Below are 19,168 nucleotides of genomic sequence, written 5' to 3'. Positions count from 1 at the left end.
AGGTTCTCTGGTTAACTCAACAGTAAATGAAAGAGTAAGTCAGGGATGGCCATCGTCTACCCGAAGGATAAAGACGCAAAAAGACTCAACCTTTTTGGTAAGATATATTCTATCGCTAGCCTGCAATTTCAGCAAGCCTTGCTGGCCAGATATGATTTCCCTCTGTAGGGCAGTGTTCTCAAGTTCGTCGACAAGTTACCAGAGGATGCCAGGAAAGCATTCTGGGCCATCTTGGAAAAGGGAAAACTCATGGGTAGGACCTCTCTCTCTCTTTCCCACCCCACCCCCAAGATGCATTAGATGAGGAAGATTCAGCAACCAGAGTACCTGCAGTAATGCGCAGGTGTTCATGGGTCAAGACTTGGGTCTTCCATGGGAGATCCAGCAGACTATTCAGGATTTCCCCTGGGAAAGTTCAACCCTATTCTCTCAGCAGACTGATGAAAACTTTCACAGTCTCAAAAGACTTGAAGGCTAGATTGAAAACATTGGGATTTTACACTCTATTCCCTAACCAGAAACAATTCTGCCCTCAGTTGTACCAATGATACTTGCATTTCATGCTTAGGCAGTCTGACCACTCTAGAAAAAAAGGGGGGAAACTGCTAACAAAGTTTGCTGGGTCCACCCTTTAAACTGGTGACTACCTGCTCTTGACTTCATCGATTCAAGAAAGTAGCATTTTTGGTAGCCATTACCTCTGCAAGAAAGAGAAGCAGAATTATGTGCGTTGGTAGCTCATGCTCCCTACACAATCTTTTTTAAGGACAAAGTACTTGCATCCACGTCAAATTTTTTTTGACTAAAGTAATGTTGGAATTCCACCTCAATCAAGTGATATACTTAACTTTTTTTCCTAAGTCCCATTCTCATAAAGAAAGAGAGAGACTTCATACTGTGGATGTTAGAAGAGCAGTAATTTTTTATTTGAATAGAACTAGATCGTTTAGGTCATCCTCCCAGCTGTTCATGGCAGTTGCAGACAGGGTGTAAGGCCTTCTTGTCTTGACTCAGAGAATCTCATCCTGGATTTCCTCCTAAATGTATCTGTGCTATGACATTGCTAATGTAACCCCTATGGGTAAAGTAGTAGGGCACACTACAAGGTCTTAAGCAGCTTCCGTAAGTTTCTGCCTTAAGTACCTATGACAGGTATTTGTAGAGCAGCAATTTTGGTCTTCGGTACATACTTTTACAACCTATGCTATACCTCAGCATTCCAGATATGATGCCAAGTTCGGATGAGTAGTCCTTCAGTCACTCTTCAGGTAGATTAGAAAATCCACCTCCAGACTGCTTGCAAGTCACTTGAAGTGGAATGGACACATGCAATCACTCAGAGAAGAAAAAATAGTTACTGACCTTCGAGATGTTGCAGTTGTCCATTTCACGACCCGCTCTCCTTCCCCTTTGTAGAAGAATGATCCTGGTATTTTCTCATGGAGGCTGCCCTAATTCTTCAAAAGGGGCCTCATCAAAGACTTCTTCTCCCCTGCTTTACCCATTGATGGATACAGGAGTTCATTGTTTCCAGAACCTTTTGGGAGGCTAAGGGCTTCTGAGCTTTCTCGGCTTCAAAAGCATAAGAAGTCAGTATCGGGTTCGTCAGAGTCTCAAAGAAGACATTCCTCCTCAGAAAGCTCGTCCGGTACAGATAGTAAAGTGTGCCCTTCAGCTTACTGTTCTCAGATACTAGCTCATGCTGTGTCTCTTGACCTTGAGCTGTTGACTCTGGTGTCCTTTCAGGGGCCATCGAGACCAGCTCTTGCTCCAGCAGAGACATTGGGTCAGTCTTCTCTGATCTTGGTGGAACAACCATGTCTCTCTTTATTGACACACTAGAAGCTTATGCTGCAGCAGAGACCTTTTGTATCGCTCAATAACATGGTTTGTCGCCTCTTGTTCAGGGCAAGGACTCTCTCATTTGGCACCCCCGTGGGAACTACGTGCCTTAGCTGTGGTTCATTTCACAGTGGCTCCACCGCTGTCCAACCCTGGACCGCAGTTGACCTCTGCACCAGAGCTGATGCTAATTTGTTGTACGGTACTAGCAGTCAGGAAGTCATCCATGCTTCCTTTGATACTTCGTACCCAGCACTGATCCAGATCCCAGTATCCAAAGACAACCCCCCAGTACCATACTGCTGTGGGCTTCAGACTACTCCAGGTCTTTGTTGGAGTCTAAAGATGGCTTGCTGATTACATGTTACAGACACAATGGGGCATCCTCTGGATCATGCTTTCAGTTCCGCAAGTTATCTCGGACAGGGACAGAGCACAGAACTGGGAGACTTGGACGTGACATTCCTGGGGTCCGGTACCATTCTGACCCCCTTAGTGGTCATATTGGATGCCATGAGTGACACCTCTAGCTTCCAGGTCACCTTCTCCACCCCCTTGTAAAGCCACAAAAGCCAGGAGGGAAGTCTCTCCGACTGATACCAAGAGTCAGGTGATTGGGGTGGGGGTGGTACTGACCGACCTTGGAGATCGGCATCACTTAGGCTACCCCAGCAATTGGTGGAACAGCACCCTGTCTCAGTACTGCAGGATCAGCCTTGGAAAGTCTCTCCAGTGCCCCCTCTTAACGCTTTGTCCTCATCACTGGATGAGGCCCAGTACCGGAGATGTCATCCCTGGTACTGGATGATTTCAAGGTATACCAAAAGCTCCTTAGATGGATGGCAGCTTCTCTTGAAAAACAAGTTAAGCTTGTGGAAGAGAGCAGCCATAAGGTTATTGACATTCTCCACTTAGCTACAATAGGAAAGATAGCTTTGTTGATGGACATGGGTATCATGCAGCCATGATATTAAGACTCCGTGGCAGACCCTCATCCATTCCACCAGTGGCCAAACTCATTGAACAGAAATACCAAGTTCTGTCTGGGGGAGGGTTGAACATTTTTATAATGTCCCATGCTATGGTCACAGTAGGGGCTCTGTGAAAGAGAGAGGTCTCCAGGGACAGTCTAAAGCCACCTCCAAAGGAAAACATGTAAAGAAACTGTATCTATTTGGGAGGAAGAGGTTTTTCACAGCAGGATTACAACTTCACATAGCTAACTATCAGGTCTTACTGTCTAAATACAACTATGTCAACTGGTGGTCAATCTCTTAGTTTACAGACAAACTTCTGGGGAGCTCTAGAGAGCAGTTCTGAGCCTTGGTTATAGACCACCAGTTGGTTGCTTGTTCAGCGCTGCAGACATCGCTGGATGTGGCAGATTTGGCATGTCCTATGTTTTTGTCCAAGATGGTTTCTGATTTTGTTTATATATGACTTTTCTTGAATCCTGAGATTTTGATATTTTTCAAGAATATAAGGCTTGAAGAATTTAAGTACAAACATACCTGGTCTCTGTAAACAGAAGTTAAATTTTTTAGCATATAAACTTTGATAGTTTTTGAACATTTTTTCTACTTTAGGTCTCAATTCTGCAAATAGTTGCATATATGCTTCACTGCATCTGTGTGAGTAGCCCCATTAGAGTTAATGAAATGTCTCATGTGTAACTATTTGCAGGATGGGAACATAAAAGTTCAAATGGAGATATTCAGTCTGAAAGAATAAACAGTCAAGTTTGTAAATACCATTAGAAACAATCATCAGTGTTTTTTAAGTTTAAGTTTATTTTTATTCTAATATTAGGCAGAACTTTTAAGATAAATAATTAGCAGAATTTTTAGAATTATTCTCCTTCATACCTTATAACACAATAAAAGAATGTCATGCAATTCTGCAGTTGAACAAATCGTACTCTAAAAGGAGGCCAATATACCTGCTGTGATTATTTTACTGAAAGCCATTCTGGATCATTTATATGGTTTTGAATGGCATCTATGCATTCTCATAATTACATTTAGAGATGCATTTGCAGTGTGATGTGGCAGCATAAAACACTAGTTGAGTTTTGGGTTGAATATGTAAGGACATTTTGTCATAGAACTTGGGGAGGTTATAAGTCCTTTCTGTATGATTGTGGTTTGATTGCATTTGAAATATTTTGTTCCATTCTGGGCAGCTTATTACCTGTAAGGTATTGACACATTTGGAGGGAGTGAAGAAAAGAGCAACAAAAATGGATGGAGATTATAAAGATGGTTTTGCATCGAAGAATTAAGAGATAAATATATATCCCTTGTGTATGCAGTGCTGTTGTTGCTGTGTCAGTCCCAGGATATTAGAGAGACTAGGTGGGTGATATAATATCTTTTATTGGACCTACTTCTTTTGGTCAGAAAGACAAGCTTTTGAGCTACATTGAGAAAGAGCTCATCAACAGTATTATGCTTTAAGCTATTTTAAAATGTCAAACTATAATTTCTAGATTTTTTTTAAGTCATAATGGTTGCTTACAATGGCAGCTTTCAGAAAAGGAAACTCTAAGTAGCTTGTCCAGATATTTCACTCAAAACATCCTCTTGCTTTATGAATTTTCAAATGGCTGAACTTAACTAAATGGGTTTAGTTTTCCTTTAAGGGATAAACATCAAAAGCAAATATTTCCTTGTTATACCTTGTGATGAATTGGGTGTCAGATTTTGTGATGTCCATAAGAACACTGAAATTGTAGTTGGGGATTGAATGATGGAAGGATGATGCAAGAAAGAGAATTTAGTGTGTAACTTAAAATAAATAGATATAACTAAAGAATTTGTAGCTACCAAGATGTGTGCCTCTCATTGCCCTGATCATTTTGTATCTTTCCCATTCTTCTACCTTTCATCTGTCTTTGGCTTTTTTGATTGTTTGCTCTATCATGCAGGAACTACCTTTCTCAGGTTTAGAAACCACCTAGCAAAGGTTGGGCGCTAGAACAATAAAAATAATACATTTTAAATACTAGTCCTAAACAACTGTTGTGATTCATCAATAAGATACAGGCACTTAACTTGTCAAGTCGTTCCACTCTCTTCTATAAATAAATGTACTGCAGGTGACTGTATGCAAAAGGGAAACAATTTCATTTCCTCCTAAGTTCTTTGCTGTTTCATACTTCTCCAAACAGTCAGTCATGTTGTCAGTCTGTCAGTCACTCATATTGCTGCCATCTCTTCTCCCTCCAGCGGGTGTGTATGTACATTAGCCACTGATGCTAGTAAAAGTTACATCTCCACGTGAAGTGGAGGCAAAACCCCATACTGTTTAATTATTCAGCGTATCTCACAAATATGCTTTCTGTCTTCTTTTTTGAAAATGACATATACCTAAGTTTAGAAGGGAGATTTTATTTTAAAGACAGTAACAGCCTGTGAGGTTTTATGACTGGTGACTGATCACTTTCAGGGAAATCTGATGTAATCTGTCAACAATAATTAATTGCTTATTGTCTATTGCAGTGTACTTCTGAAACTGAACTACTAATGCAAGTTGGTACAAATTTCTAAGGATACCTGTGCAGGCTTGTACAGAATATTATAACTTGTACAAAATTCATAACATGACAGATGTAGACTTCATAATCACCAAAAATTTACAAGAAAAATTAAATCTAATTACTACAACCACAGACCACCAAAATAGAATTTTTTCAAATATGTTTTAGAAGCACTTGTTCACTTCTGCAATTATTTTTCAGATAAATGTGCATTTAAATGTATTCCATTAACATGGGCTTTCTAACAGTTTACAGTAGTATCCTTCCAGAAGGTACTAAGGGATTTTGTAAACTTAGTTTATTAAAAAAAAAAATCCTCTTAAAATACATAAACTATTTTTGATTGCTGTACTTCCAGCTAATTCTATTCTGTGAAATTGAGCAATTCTTCCCACTTTGATGGTTCTTACACTTTATTAAAGCAGCCAATCTTTTCTATAGTTTTTTTTAACTTGTGCCTTATATTCTGTTATAAACTTTATCAAAATATTAACTCTTTTTTTTCTTTAAAATTAAATTTTATTTCCAAGGAATAACATAGGGAGGTCGTAAGAAGATGATTTCTCTGGCTTTATATCCTGTGAGTACAGAGCCAGTTAGTAGGGTACTTATGTGTGTCTGCAGAGGTGTGCTTCCTTGGCGTTTCAAATTGGGGATCAATTGCTTTTTGTTTGTAAGCAATTTGGGGCAAGGTATGTCTTTTTGTATGGCACCTAGCACAATAGGGCCCTGATCCATAACTAGGGCTTTCTGGTGCTACAGCAATACTACTACTAATAATAATATACTTAGAGGTGACTGCCCTTCTCCGCCCAGAATCCAGTTATCTTCAAGTCAGTGGGGAGAGCTTGCCACCATCATCTGCACAACATGCATTCAATCTGAGCCTGAAGGCATACGTCATCTCATGAATGTCTTTATACTCACTTTATTTTCTGTAGTCTGAAGAGAGATTTTTTTAACCAAACTTTGTCTATAAATTAGTTTGCGGATGCTAGTGGTCTTATTCATCTATATTTGATAATACTTATTGTGTTTTCACTAGTTTCTTGTTGCACCTTCCTGTTACCTGTTCTTAGGAGTAACTCCCTTAGTAAACAAGGTATTCTTTAGCTTCCCGTTATTATAAAATGATTCATATCACTTCTTCATTGGTGTAACGTAGACTGGGAGGGCTGATGTCCTTAATATAACTTGGAAATGTGTACTCCTTTCTTGCGTCCCTGGGACACTATAAGAATTTCAATTGGTCTTGCTTCTATTGCTGCCTAGTAACTAACACAGTCTGTTAAGCATTTTTGCTCAAGAGAAAAGTTAGTACCTTTCTAGGTCAAAATTCCTAAAAGTGGCTTATGTGACAAGAGAAGTGGAACTGAAATTCTCTGGGAGATTTGTTCTTTCAGTATGCTAGGTGAGTTTCCCTTTCCTTTGCTCACTTTAAGCTCCTTGCAAATGTGTTAGTAGTCTACATCAATTGCACACATCTGTCTGAGAATTAGGCTACATCTGTAGTCTTGGCACCCATCTTTATGAATTTAACAAGCTAGACTCACCTTAGCCAAGATCTTTACAATGTGTCTAGGATTTCTGGGATAGATGATCTTTCTTCCCAGATCTAATATTTTACAATATCTCTCTAACAACTGCAATGTCTCAACTAAATATTTTTCTTGGCTAGATACGTCGGTCCCATATTATATAGAGTGTTGTAGCTGTGTCGGTCCCACAGAGCTCCCTGTGTATCTTGAAAGCTTGTCACTCTCACCAACAGAAGTTGGTTTAATATAAAATATTACTTCACCAACCTTGTCTCTCTAATCCCATATTACTAATTTTAAGAGTAGCACACACATCCATGAGCAGTCCTCAGGAATAGAGGTGGTTATGAATTTTTTGACAAAATATTTTTGTTGAAAAGTGCCAGTTAGTTACAATCAAAGTTTTTCATGGGAATGTAGCAGTTTCAACTGAACTTTCAGCAGGAAGGGTTTATCAGATCCAGGATGACGTTTCTGGTGAAAGAGAGACATGCTCTTCCCCCCCACCCCAGAATAGCTAATAGCTTGGTGTTTAGGGACTTGAACCTGGCTCTCCCACATCCCAGGTGAGTGCATAACCAACAGGCTGTAGAGTCAATTTATCTGGTCAAACAGGTATTTAATTATTTATTCAAAGTGGAACACTTCTAACAGGAGAAACTGAGACCCCCAGAGTAGCCAACCTTCTGGTGCTCAGGGTACTCACCTAGGATGTGGGAGATTCAGAGCTGGGATTTGGGTCTCCCACTTGAGATGAGAGCGCTAACCACTAGGCTATTGATTGTTCTGGGGTGCTCTTTCTCTGTTTTTTTGCTGAAAATCTCATTGTTTTGGTTTTGTCTCAGTGCTCAACAGGAAAAGTGTTTAAAATCGTGAACACCTTAGCAGGAGGGAAAGAATTTCCTGCCTAGATCTACTCAGAGTCTTCGGTCTGCCTCAAATTACATGGCCCTGAGATCTTGATTTCAAATTTTTTTTACTTTTGAGACAATAGGGATCATTGTGAAGTACCTGTAGAAAGACTGAAGGTACACCTTGGGTATATGCTCGACATAGACAGTCATACTAAGGACAGAATCAGATGGATAGTGACACTGCTCGATACCTGACAGAAATGGTCTATAGCTATTCCTTTCTGGACACAGTTACCTTAGAAAATGAAATTTTTTTTCACGTTGGAACCTAAGTTCCCTTCGTCAGATTGTATTGGGTGTTGAATTGTGTGCTGGAATGATATTCCTTTCCTGAACTACTGTATATATTTTCCTCCAGGAGGATGTTCTTGTGGATCTTTATGAAACTGGCTTTCTGCTATCTTGTTATGATGTCCGGTATAGTAAAGTCTTCAGACGCTTCATAAGTGTATGTTCCAGAGCCCAAATTTCCTTTTTTTTTTTTTAAATTTGCCTTGTATTACAAACCATATTATCTCCAGACAGTGGAATATACATTCTTGCCTCTGTTCATCTCCTATTCAAAATGCCCCTCTAGCCCTCCCATCTCCTGTTGTGGATGGGAATTTTGGATGACTCCATGATTCTCCTGGGGTGTGAACCTGCCTCATACAGTATTTTTTTCCCCTGTGTGATTGGAGAATCTGAGATTTTGTCTACTCTTTAGTAGAAATCTGGCCCTGTTCTTCTGCTCCACATTTTCCTGTTCTATTCTTTTGTTATGTCTTGTCACAAACCTAGATTGTGAGCTCTTTGAGGCAGGGGAACTTTGTACAATGTCTCAATCACTAGGACCCTGATTCTTGACAGGGGACCTTAAGCACTACCATAACATAATAATGGTAACTTGAGAGAGAGAGATAATTACCCGCCTGTCATTTTGCTTCTCTGAAGATACCTTTGATTTCTACTCACTTTTTCTCTGTCCTTTAAATTGTTGATTTTTTCTGATGATCTCATCCTATCATAAATATTCTTCGTAAACATATTACTCTTGCAATTTAGGAACTTCTCTGTGTCATGCTCATCAAGGGAATTAAAAATAATGTCTGACCTAAAGGAGTGTCTTAAAGAGCCAAAATTCATTGACAGCTAAAGGATGTCAGCCTGTTTCACTGTAGGGAGACCCAAGGGTAGGAATCCAGTGAAATGATACTTTCAAAGCAGAATTACAAGAATTGATGCTTTCATCTACCTCTTCATGGATCCTGTAAATGAGGGAGGGTTTCTGTTAGCCTATGTTTTGTCAGCCTTCTGTCATGAGTAACTCCATGGTCTGCCTTTGCTATTCCTGAGCATTCCCATCCAACAGCATGAAACTGACAGTCCTTGTTAGTATCACTACTGTCCACAGAGTAGCAGCATGAAACTGGCAAATTGCTAATTTCACTCGTTGCTGTTAAGTAAAGTTATAAGAAGCAGGAAAAGGCACTGGAGTCATCTGTTTGCATACTCAGGAAGGCAACATTGCATTGCTTTGCATACATGTTACGTTTGGAAGGGTATCTTCACAATCATATGGGCTAGAAACTATATATAAATGAAAGCTTAAACTCTGCAGAAATTGATGAGGTAGACCTTCATGCTGACAAGGGAAAGAGTCCCACATGTCACTGCCAAATAGATTTTTTTCAGCCACTGTTCTAAATTGTGTTAGGTTGCTTGAGTTGTGCTTTCTGGGATTACAGTTTATACTGGGTTCAGTAAAGATCCTGAAATAAATTACAACCTTTTATTCACTCCCAGGCTATCTAATAAAAATATATATGTCCTTGTTTTTTTTTTAAACAAAACTGTATCCATCTTCACTAAATTGATAGCAACACCTTGACATTTCATTTATAAAGTACTTTACTCAACACATGCCAAAGGAACTTTCAAAAGAAATATACTTTCTTCTTTGAGTGCTTGCTCACATTGATTCCATTCTAGGTTTGTGCAGTCCCACATGCACAGTTGTTGGAGACTTTTTTGCCTTGGCGGTATCCGTAGAGTCGGCCGGGGCGCCCCCTTGAATGCCTCGCTCATGCGTTGGTATATCAGGCACCGCTGGCCCTATGCCCTCTCAGTTCCTTCTTACCGCCCGTGGTGGTTGATTGGAGTGCCTCTTCCCCTTGTTTTTCGGTGGTCAGCGGTTTTCTCCTACTCCCAAACCTTGTGTTCCTGCTGTAAATAATTTTGTTTGTAATAGATGAGTAAATAGCTGTTAAGTCCTGTAGTTAGTCAGTTAGGGTCCTGGCGTGGACTTTCCCCTTAGCGGGGCATGTCCTGGTCTCCGGATTTAACACCCTGCTATGACTGCAACAGGCCTATGCCTGTTAGTGACCTGCATAGTAGCTGTTTGAAATGCCTCGGGGAATCCCACGTTAAAGAGAAGTGTCATATCTGTAAGAACTTTCGTCCCAGGACACAGAAAGAAAGTGACATTCGCTTGAGGGCCCACCTCATGGAGGCTGCTCTTTGTCCAGCCTCAGAGCCAGCCCCGCCGGATGCAATGCCTAGCACTTCTGCCTCTGCGCAGCGCACCCCCAGCACCGGGCTCATCCCTGCACCGGTCCCCTTCACCGGTGCCTAAGAAGAGGAACCCAGCACTAAGCAAGCTGGATCAAGGGGCATTGGGCAAAGGACCCTGCTTGGGCCACCCGCCCACACCGGAGCCGCAAGGAGGCTTGCACCGGGGAGTGCTACCCCCAGACCCCATAAGTGATCTGTCACCGACTCTGAGAAGTAGTAGGGGACCTAGGCTGATGGCGCAGTCAACACCATCTCAGCTCCTGAGAGCCAATGGACTCTCCCACCTCAGATGGCACCGCATGTGGCGATGGACCCGGCTAAGGCTCCCTAAAAGGGCAAGGCATCCGTCAAGGCCTCCCAGAAGGCGACTAAGGGCCACTGGTCTCCAGAGCCAAGGCAGAGCCCTGTGTCACGGTGCCCTTGGTCTCCACGTCAGCCCAAGTCACCTGTTTGCTGCTACAGGTCACTGGCACCACATTCCCAGTCTCCACCCTCACGCCGGGCTTCACCTAAAGGGAGGCACTAGTGATCTTACAGTGAGCACTGGTCGTCTTCGTGCTGACAGTCACTGTCACCGAGACCTCGGGGATGCTCCCCAACTTGGCGCTGCTCCCCCTACTCCCGGCACTGGTCAGACCGCTCCAGGTACTGGTCACTCACGGCAACGGTTAGCTGCTAGACCCAGGCCTGAGGGAGTTCAGCTCCTTGCCGAGACAGCATCATCATGACTGAGCTCCGGGAGGGTGCCTCTGCCATGGTGATGCCGACCTGGAAGCAGGGCCAGTGGCCAGCACAATGGCCATATTGGAACACCCATTATGCCAGTGCCCCAGTCCTCAGTTGCTGCATCAGACAAACCCCAGTCATCACCGGGCTTGGTGAAGGACATGCTGGCAGGCACTGTGGGGAAGGAGCAAGTGCCTAGCCCAAGACACCCTTCCCCTGCGGGTGAAAATGCCCCAGGCCCTCCCTCCAGTGATTTAGTAGTTGTCCTCCTCCTCTCCAGACAAGGCAGTGGTGGGGCCCTCCCGGGCTAGTCTACTGGATGACTTCAGGGAGCATCAAGCGCTGCTCCAACGGATGGCCACCAACTTGGGCCTCGAGGCAGAGGAAATGGTGGAACAATTGGACACATGGTTCAATGTGCTCTTCACGTCCACCTCAGCACGTGTCGCACTCCCAGTGCACGAGGGGGTCCTAAGCATTTCCAAAGCCATCTGGCAAACCCCATCTTCCATTCGCCCACTTCCAAGATAGCTGAAAATAAGTATTTTGTCCCTGCCAAGGGGCTTGACTACTTAGACACCTAGCCAAGGTCATTGGTCATGTTGGCAGCCAACAAAAAGAACAAATGGGCCCGCCAGTTCCACCTCCAAGAATAAGGAGGCCAAGAGACTGGACCTTTTTGGAAGGAAAATTTATTCCACGGCCAGTCTCCAATTCAGGGTGGTGAACCACTAGGTTCTTTTGAGACATTATAACTTTAAACTCTGGGACTCCCTCCTTAAGTTTAAGGACTCCATGCCCCAGGAGGCAGCCCAAGAATTCGGAGCTATGGTGGAGGAAGGTACCACAGTGGCTCCCTCCAGATAGCCTGGGATGCAGTCGATTCGGTGGCCAGGGTGGTTACCTCAGAGGTGGCCATGAGGTGCAGCTCCTGGCTTCAGACCATCGGCCTATCCAAGGAGATGCAGTCCTCCATACAGGATCTCCCATTCAATGGAGTTGGGCTGTTTTCTGAGCAGATGGATGCAAGGCTGCATAGTCTAAAAGACACTCTGGCCACCCTCCGCTCTCTGGGGATGCATATACCTCAGTCTGTGAGGAAGCCATTCTGGCAGAGACCTGCGAGGAGAAGGGACACTGGCTTTAATTGCCACCATCCTTCATCCTCCCACTTGCCTGCGCAACCTGGCCCAGTGAAACATCACAGAAGCCAGAAGTGCTCGTTTTGAGGGTGCACTCAAGCGACACACCAGTCACCTCCTTGATCTGCCCCACCTTTTCCTCAGCTGTCTCCATCCCTACCTTTCAGCCTGGTTGAGAGTCATCTCAGACCATTGGGTGCTAGAAATTGTCATTGGGCTACACCCTCCAGTTGCCGGACACATCTTGCTCCCACCCACCCCTTCCCAGTCCTCCTTCAGGGACCCTTCTCACGAGCAACTCCTCGTTCAGGAGGTAAACAGCCTCTTACAACTGGGTGAGGTGGAGGAGGTTCCTCAGGAAATGACGGGGAAAGGTTTCTACTCCCGCTATTTCCTGATTCTGTAGCAAAAAGGAGCCTACATTCCATTCTAGACCTGTGATGACTCAACAAGTACCTCAAAAAGTTGAAGTTTTGCATGGTATCCCTGGCCTCCATCATTCCCTCCCTAGATCCCGGAGAGTGGTACGCTGCTCTCGACTTGAAAGACGCTTATTTCTGTATCTCTATTTTCCAAGGACACAGACGGTTCCTCTGTTTTATGGTGGGCCAGCGCCATTTCCAGTTCATGGCGCTCCCCTTTGGCCTCTCCTCAGCCTCGCAGGTCTTTACACAATGCATGGCCCCAATAGCCGCTTACCTGAGACGTCAGGGGTCCAAGTCTACCCTTATCTCGACGATTGGCTCATCAAGGGCAGATCGCGGGATCACATGTAGAGCAGCCTCGATTTGGTGTGGTCCACATGCTGCGACCTGGGCCTGTTAGTGAATGAGCAGAAGTCAACCCTCGTACCAGTACAACAGATGGAGTTTATTGGGGCAGTTCTAAATTGCACACGTTCCTTCCAGAGTCCCATTTCCGAGCCATGTCAGATGTAATCTCCTGTGTGAGGGGTCATCCAGTCACCACCCACTCACACTTGCCTAAGGCTGCTAGGCCACATGACTGCTCGTACTTATGTGGTCCGTTATGCCCGGCTCCATGTCCAGCCTCTGTAGGTGTGGTTGGCATCAGTCTACATCCCCAACAGGCATGATCCAGACCTGGTAGTCAAAGTGCCAGACCACATCCAGGCATCGCTGGCATGGTGGCTGGACCCTGCATCAGTGTTGTGGGGAGTCTGGCCCTGGCCCTAATGCTGACTCTGGTGTCCGATGCCTCGGACCTAGGCTGGGGCGCCCATCTGGACAAGCTCAGTGCATAGGCTGCTGCTCGGGGGTGGGGGTCAACCACTCCCTCCACATAAATGTCAGGGAGCTCAGGGCGGTCCACTTGGCCTGCCAGGTTTTTCAGCCCAGTTGCAAGGCAAAGTGGTTCAAGTCCTGACGGACCATGCTGCCACAATGTTTTATATCAACAAGCAGGGCAGAGCCAGGTTATCAGCCCTTTGTCAGGAAGCTCTCAGTCTGTGGGACTTCTGCATGCAGCATGCCATTCGTGTCGTGGCAACACACCTCCCTGGAACCAGAAATTTATTGGTGGATCACCTCAGCAGAACCTTCTCGTCTCGCGACGAGTGGTATCTCTACTCTGATGTGGTTGATCAGATCTTCCGAAGGTGGGGGTTTCCCGAGACGGACTTGTTTGCGACTCACCAGAACAGGAAGTGCCACCAGTTCTGCTCATTTCAGGGGGTCAACAGAGGCTCCCAGTCAGGCACCTTTCTGCTTCTTTGGTTGGGGGCTCTGATGTACGCTTTCCCACCTGTGCTGTTGCTTCATAGAGTTCTCATGAAGATCAGGCAGGACAAGGACATCCTGATAGCTCTGGCTTTGCCATGCCAGCTCTGGTTCAGCACGCTCATGGATCTGTCAGTGGCAACCCCGATGCCACTGCCCCTCTGGCCAGTCTCCTATCACAGAACCACGGCCGCCTGTGCACTCAAATCTAGCGGCACTGCACCTCACAGCTTGGTTGCTCTGTGGTTAACTGCCGAGAAACGGTAATATTTGGCCCGAGTTCAACAGGTCCTACTTGGAAGTAGAAAGCCCTACACAAGAGCAACCTATGTGGCCAAATGGAAATATTTTACATGCTGAGCCTCGGCCCATGAGGTTAGGCTTCAGCAGGCGTTGCTGCAGCTGATCCTGGACTACCCTCTCCATCTCAAGCTCTAAGGTTTGTCCCTTTCCTCAATTAAGGTCCATCTGGCCTCTATATCGGCCTTTCATTCTCCATTCCAGGGCAGGTCTGTCTTCACGCATAGCATGATGGTCCAATTCTTGGCCTGGAGTGCCCCTATCCTCAAATAAGGGGCCCTGTGCCCCCGTGGGACCTGAATCTGTTACTTTCCCAACTCATGAGGGCCCCCTTCATAGAATCATAGAATCATAGAATATCAGGGTTGGAAGGGACCCCAGAAGGTCATCTAGTCCAACCCCCTGCTCAAAGCAGGACCAAGTCCCAGTTAAATCATCCCAGCCAGGGCTTTGTCAAGCCTGACCTTAAAAACCTCTAAGGAAGGAGATTCTACCACCTCCCTAGGTAACGCATTCCAGTGTTTCACCACCCTCTTAGTGAAAAAGTTTTTCCTAATATCCAATCTAAACCTCCCCCATTGCAACTTGAGACCATTACTCCTCGTTCTGTCATCTGCTACCATTGAGAACAGTCTAGAGCCATCCTCTTTGAAACCCCCTTTCAGGTAGTTGAAAGCAGCTATCAAATCCCCCCTCATTCTTCTCTTCTGCAGACTAAACAATCCCAGCTCCCTCAGCCTCTCCTCATAAGTCATGTGCTCTAGACCCCTAATCATTTTTGTTGCCCTTCGTTGTACTCTTTCCAATTTATCCACATCCTTCCTGTAGTGTGGGGCCCAAAACTGGACACAGTACTCCAGATGAGGCCTCACCAGTGTCGAATAGAGGGGAACGATCACGTCCCTCGATCTGCTCGCTATGCCCCTACTTATACAACCCAAAATGCCATTGGCCTTCTTGGCAACAAGGGCACACTGCTGACTCATATCCAGCAAGCCCTTCAAGCCCTTGGTATCCTGTTCCCTTCTTCTGCATTCCTGGTAGCAATAACTTCTACCCGAAGGGTCTCAGAGATTAGGCTGCTTACATTGGAGCCACCCTATATGGTGTTCTTCAAGGACAAGGTCCAATTGTGAGCACATCTGGCTTTTGTGCCCAAGGTGGTTTCACTATTTATTTCACACAAGCCAGGACATATTTCTGCCAGTCTTTTGCCCAAAGCCTCATAAGTCAGAGGAGGAGCATGGGCTGCACTCTCTCTGGATGTCAGGAGGGCGCAGGCCTTTTACATGGAGTGGACCAAGCCATTTCGCAAGTCAATGCAGTTGTTCATTGTGGTGGCAGGTAGGATGAAAGTTCATCCAGTGTCCACCCAGAGAATTTCTTCCTGAATCACATCTGTTTCTGCTACGATCAGGTGAAGGTGCCTCCACTGGCAGTTGTTGCAACCGCCTACTTGAGTAGAGCTCAAAGTCTCGGCAGCAGCCTTCCTGGCCCATGTGCTGATTTCTGACCTCTGCAGGGCTGCCATCTGGTTGTCTGTGCATATGTTCATGTCTCACTATGCGCTTACACAGCAAGCCCGAGATGACGCTGGCTTTGGTAGAGCGGTGTTGCAAGCCACACATCTGTGAACTCCGAACCCTCCTCCAGGGATTCTGCTTGTGAGTCATGTAGAATGGAATCTAACATGAGCAAGCACTCAAAGAAGGAAAAATGGTTACCTACCTTTTGTAACTTGTTATTTGAGATGAGTTGCTCATGTTCATTCCATTACCCACCCTTCTGCCCCTCCGTCGGAGTTGCTGGCAAGAAGGAACTGAGAGGGCGTAGGGTCAGCGGTGCCTGATATACCAACGCAAGAGCTCAGCACTCAAGGAGCCGACCCTACAGATACCGCTAAGGCAAAAGTCTCCAACAACTGTGCACATAGGTGCGCACATAACTAGAATGGAATGCACATGAGCACCACATCTCAAAGAAGAACAGTTAGGAAAGGTAGGTAACCATTTTTTCTTTACTTCATTGCCTTATGCTGTAGTTTGCATATCCTGCTAAGTTGCCTTATTAAGTAGGACTTACAAAAGAGTTTAAAGCAAGGGGAAAAAATAAACTATGAAACCTCTTTCTTCCCAAATCCGTGTCTCTTCGCTACATATGACTAACCCATATTATCAGTTAGAAAATATAGTGTATAAGTAAGAAAGTCAAACATAATTTTATTAGCTTTCTGTATCCTTTCGATGAATCATATTGAAATATCAGATTGCTTTGAAACAGTGAATAACTGTTGTCCTTTATTTCTTAAATTAAAAACTAAGTTTTCAGTATGTTTGTCTCATTATATAAGCAGGATTTGTAGAAGCAGTTCTAGAATGTGAAATTTTCTTGATATTTTCTAATTGTTGCTGTTGCCTAACAGGGTGGATTGATTTAAGTCACTTATTTTAATCATGGTTTAAATCAGCAAGCAGGAAACCTTGATTTAAATAATTGGTTTTAGTCTGGTTTTGCATTTGTACTTTTTGGTTATTGTCCTAAAGAAAAGTTCATTCTCATTGGCTGTTATAACCATTGGAACATGTTGATTTGCAACCAAATATAGCCTTTACGCTCAATTTGGTACTTCATTTTGCTAACTGGAAGAATATACTGTATATGTACATATGTATTTAAACAATTATATAGGTTAACCTACATTTATTTGAATTCTTAATTTTTAAATTTTTTTGTGTTAGAAATGGTGAATGGCAAACATTTGATATTTTTTTAACCAGGATTTGTGCCAAGCTGTGTTTGGATGGAAATTGGAATTAAAAGTGTACAAAAGCAACATTTTACATTTGTTTTTTAGTAGTTGCATAAAAGTTTTATATGCAAGAAACATAAGAGAGAAAACAAGTTTATCAGAGCGAATTTTGCATTTAAAATTTATTAAGCAGAGGAATTATTACCTGGAGTTAGTGAATTGACAGATATTTGAAGGTATTTAGGTGCCTAAGGGCTTGTCCATATGGTGGGGTGGGTAATGTGTTCTACAGTGGGTGGGTGGGGTGATTTCTAAAACGCACTAACATGTTACACATTAATTGATCCAGGAAGACCCTGCTGGTGCACTTTAACATAGTGCTGTTAGAAACAGTACTATGTTAAAGCTCACTAGGGAACCTGTAGTGTGCATCAGCAGGATCTACATTGACCAATCAATGCACAACACGTTAGTGCACGTTAGAAATCACACCTCTGCAGAGCACCTTACCCCACCATATAAACAAAGCCCTAAAAATGCAGAACAGAAACTGTAGTACTTACATTTGGAAAAATATAAATACCAGTATTTGCTCTCTTGTAAAGACTGAAAATAGAATAGCTGCTTAATCTAGTACACAGCATTGTGATATATTTATAAAGCTTGAGTTGACCTAAAAAGTTAGCTATTTACTCCAGTTATATAATTTAAAAAGAAGCACCCTTTATCTCATTGTAATTTGAGGAGGGCATATTGATGCTGCTGTATTTTTATTATTTAAATTATTCTAATGGACTAAAGTAGGTTTAGGCCTTAATGTAAATTGACAGAATGTCAAATATAATTTGAAATCAGTTTATTTTAAAAAAGAAAATATATTTAATTTAAATAAAAATAGATTTAAATAAAAACTAATCTGAGGGTTTTTTTTAATTTTTAAAAAAACATCTACCTTTGGGTGGAACAAATGCACATTCATGTTTATTTCGCAAGGAGGGAACTTAGCAATATGATACTTGTATTTGTATTTGCATTCTCTTTGCCCTGTCAGGTCAAAAAGATGAATTGTTCACCCTTGCTGTCCTTATTAATTTTTTGAATTCTTAAACACAGAATTTGATGGTTTGTAATTATAAACTAATTTGTTAGCTTCGAAAATGTGGTGGTAAAATGTGGACAGATTTCATTGTGTGTATATATGAGCAGTAAAATTGTGGAGAAGAGAACAGAGGTGAATAGAAATGCATCATGACTTGACGAAAACTTTAGGTATGCAGCATTAAGGGAGTTACATTAATATTTATATGGATTTTTTTTTTTTGCTCACAGTTTTTATTGCACCTGTCTCGAAGCTGAGTATTACTAAAGTAACATTTTGATAATGAAAGATTACCTAGTTTCACATTAGCTTCTATAAGTATTTCAGTATCATCTGCTGACATGTACTTTTGCAGCTTCTTAAAGCAATACTCCTTGGTAAACCACCTTTGGCACTGCTTAGTGCTTCTGCCTGCTGATCACTTGATGTGCACAGCTGATGCATGAAAAGAAAAGGAGTACTTGTGGCACCTTAGAGACTAACAAATTTATTAGAGCATAAGCTTTCCTGAGCTACAGCTCACTTCATCGGATGCATTTGGTGCATTTCCACCAAATGCATCCGATGAAGTGAGCTGTAGCTCACGAAAGCTTATGCTCTAATAAATTTGTTAGTCTCTAAGGTGCCACAAGTACTCCTTTTCTTTTTGCGAATACAGACTAACACGGCTGCTACTCTGAAAGCTGATGCATGAGTTTCAGATAGGTGTGTCAAAGATGCAGAATTATCACTTTAGTTAAAAGTAGCCCTCCCCTCCCTCCTGCCATTTTTTATTGTTGAGAAAGCAAAATGCTTTTACTGTGTTTACTACCTTGTTTTATATCCAAGTGTTTATTGGTGATGTCAGCACAGCATTGTAGCTCAGGTTCTGTAGTTTCTGATTCTGCTAGTGTTTTATGTCAAAAGTGCAGTAGAAGCCAAAAAGTTATGTGGTTTGTCTTGTTACATTGCAAGTATAAAGTGCACTTCATCTTTTATTAACTATAGTATTGGATTTTTTTCTCCAAATTAATTGATGAGAACATTAC

General features: G+C 43.2%; 1 protein-coding gene across 6 annotated transcripts in view; it reads left to right on the top strand.

Moving 5' to 3' along the window:
• Positions 1-19,168, top strand: part of CCDC138 (coiled-coil domain containing 138) — a 76,787-nt gene that overhangs the window by 54,428 nt on the left and 3,191 nt on the right. The window lies entirely within an intron of this gene.

The sequence above is a fragment of the Dermochelys coriacea genome, chromosome 1, assembly GCF_009764565.3.
Source record: "Dermochelys coriacea isolate rDerCor1 chromosome 1, rDerCor1.pri.v4, whole genome shotgun sequence".
NCBI classification, from domain to species: domain Eukaryota; kingdom Metazoa; phylum Chordata; order Testudines; family Dermochelyidae; genus Dermochelys; species Dermochelys coriacea.
The sequence above is the reverse complement of the archived record's forward strand: the minus strand, read 5'-3'. Positions and strand labels throughout refer to the sequence as shown.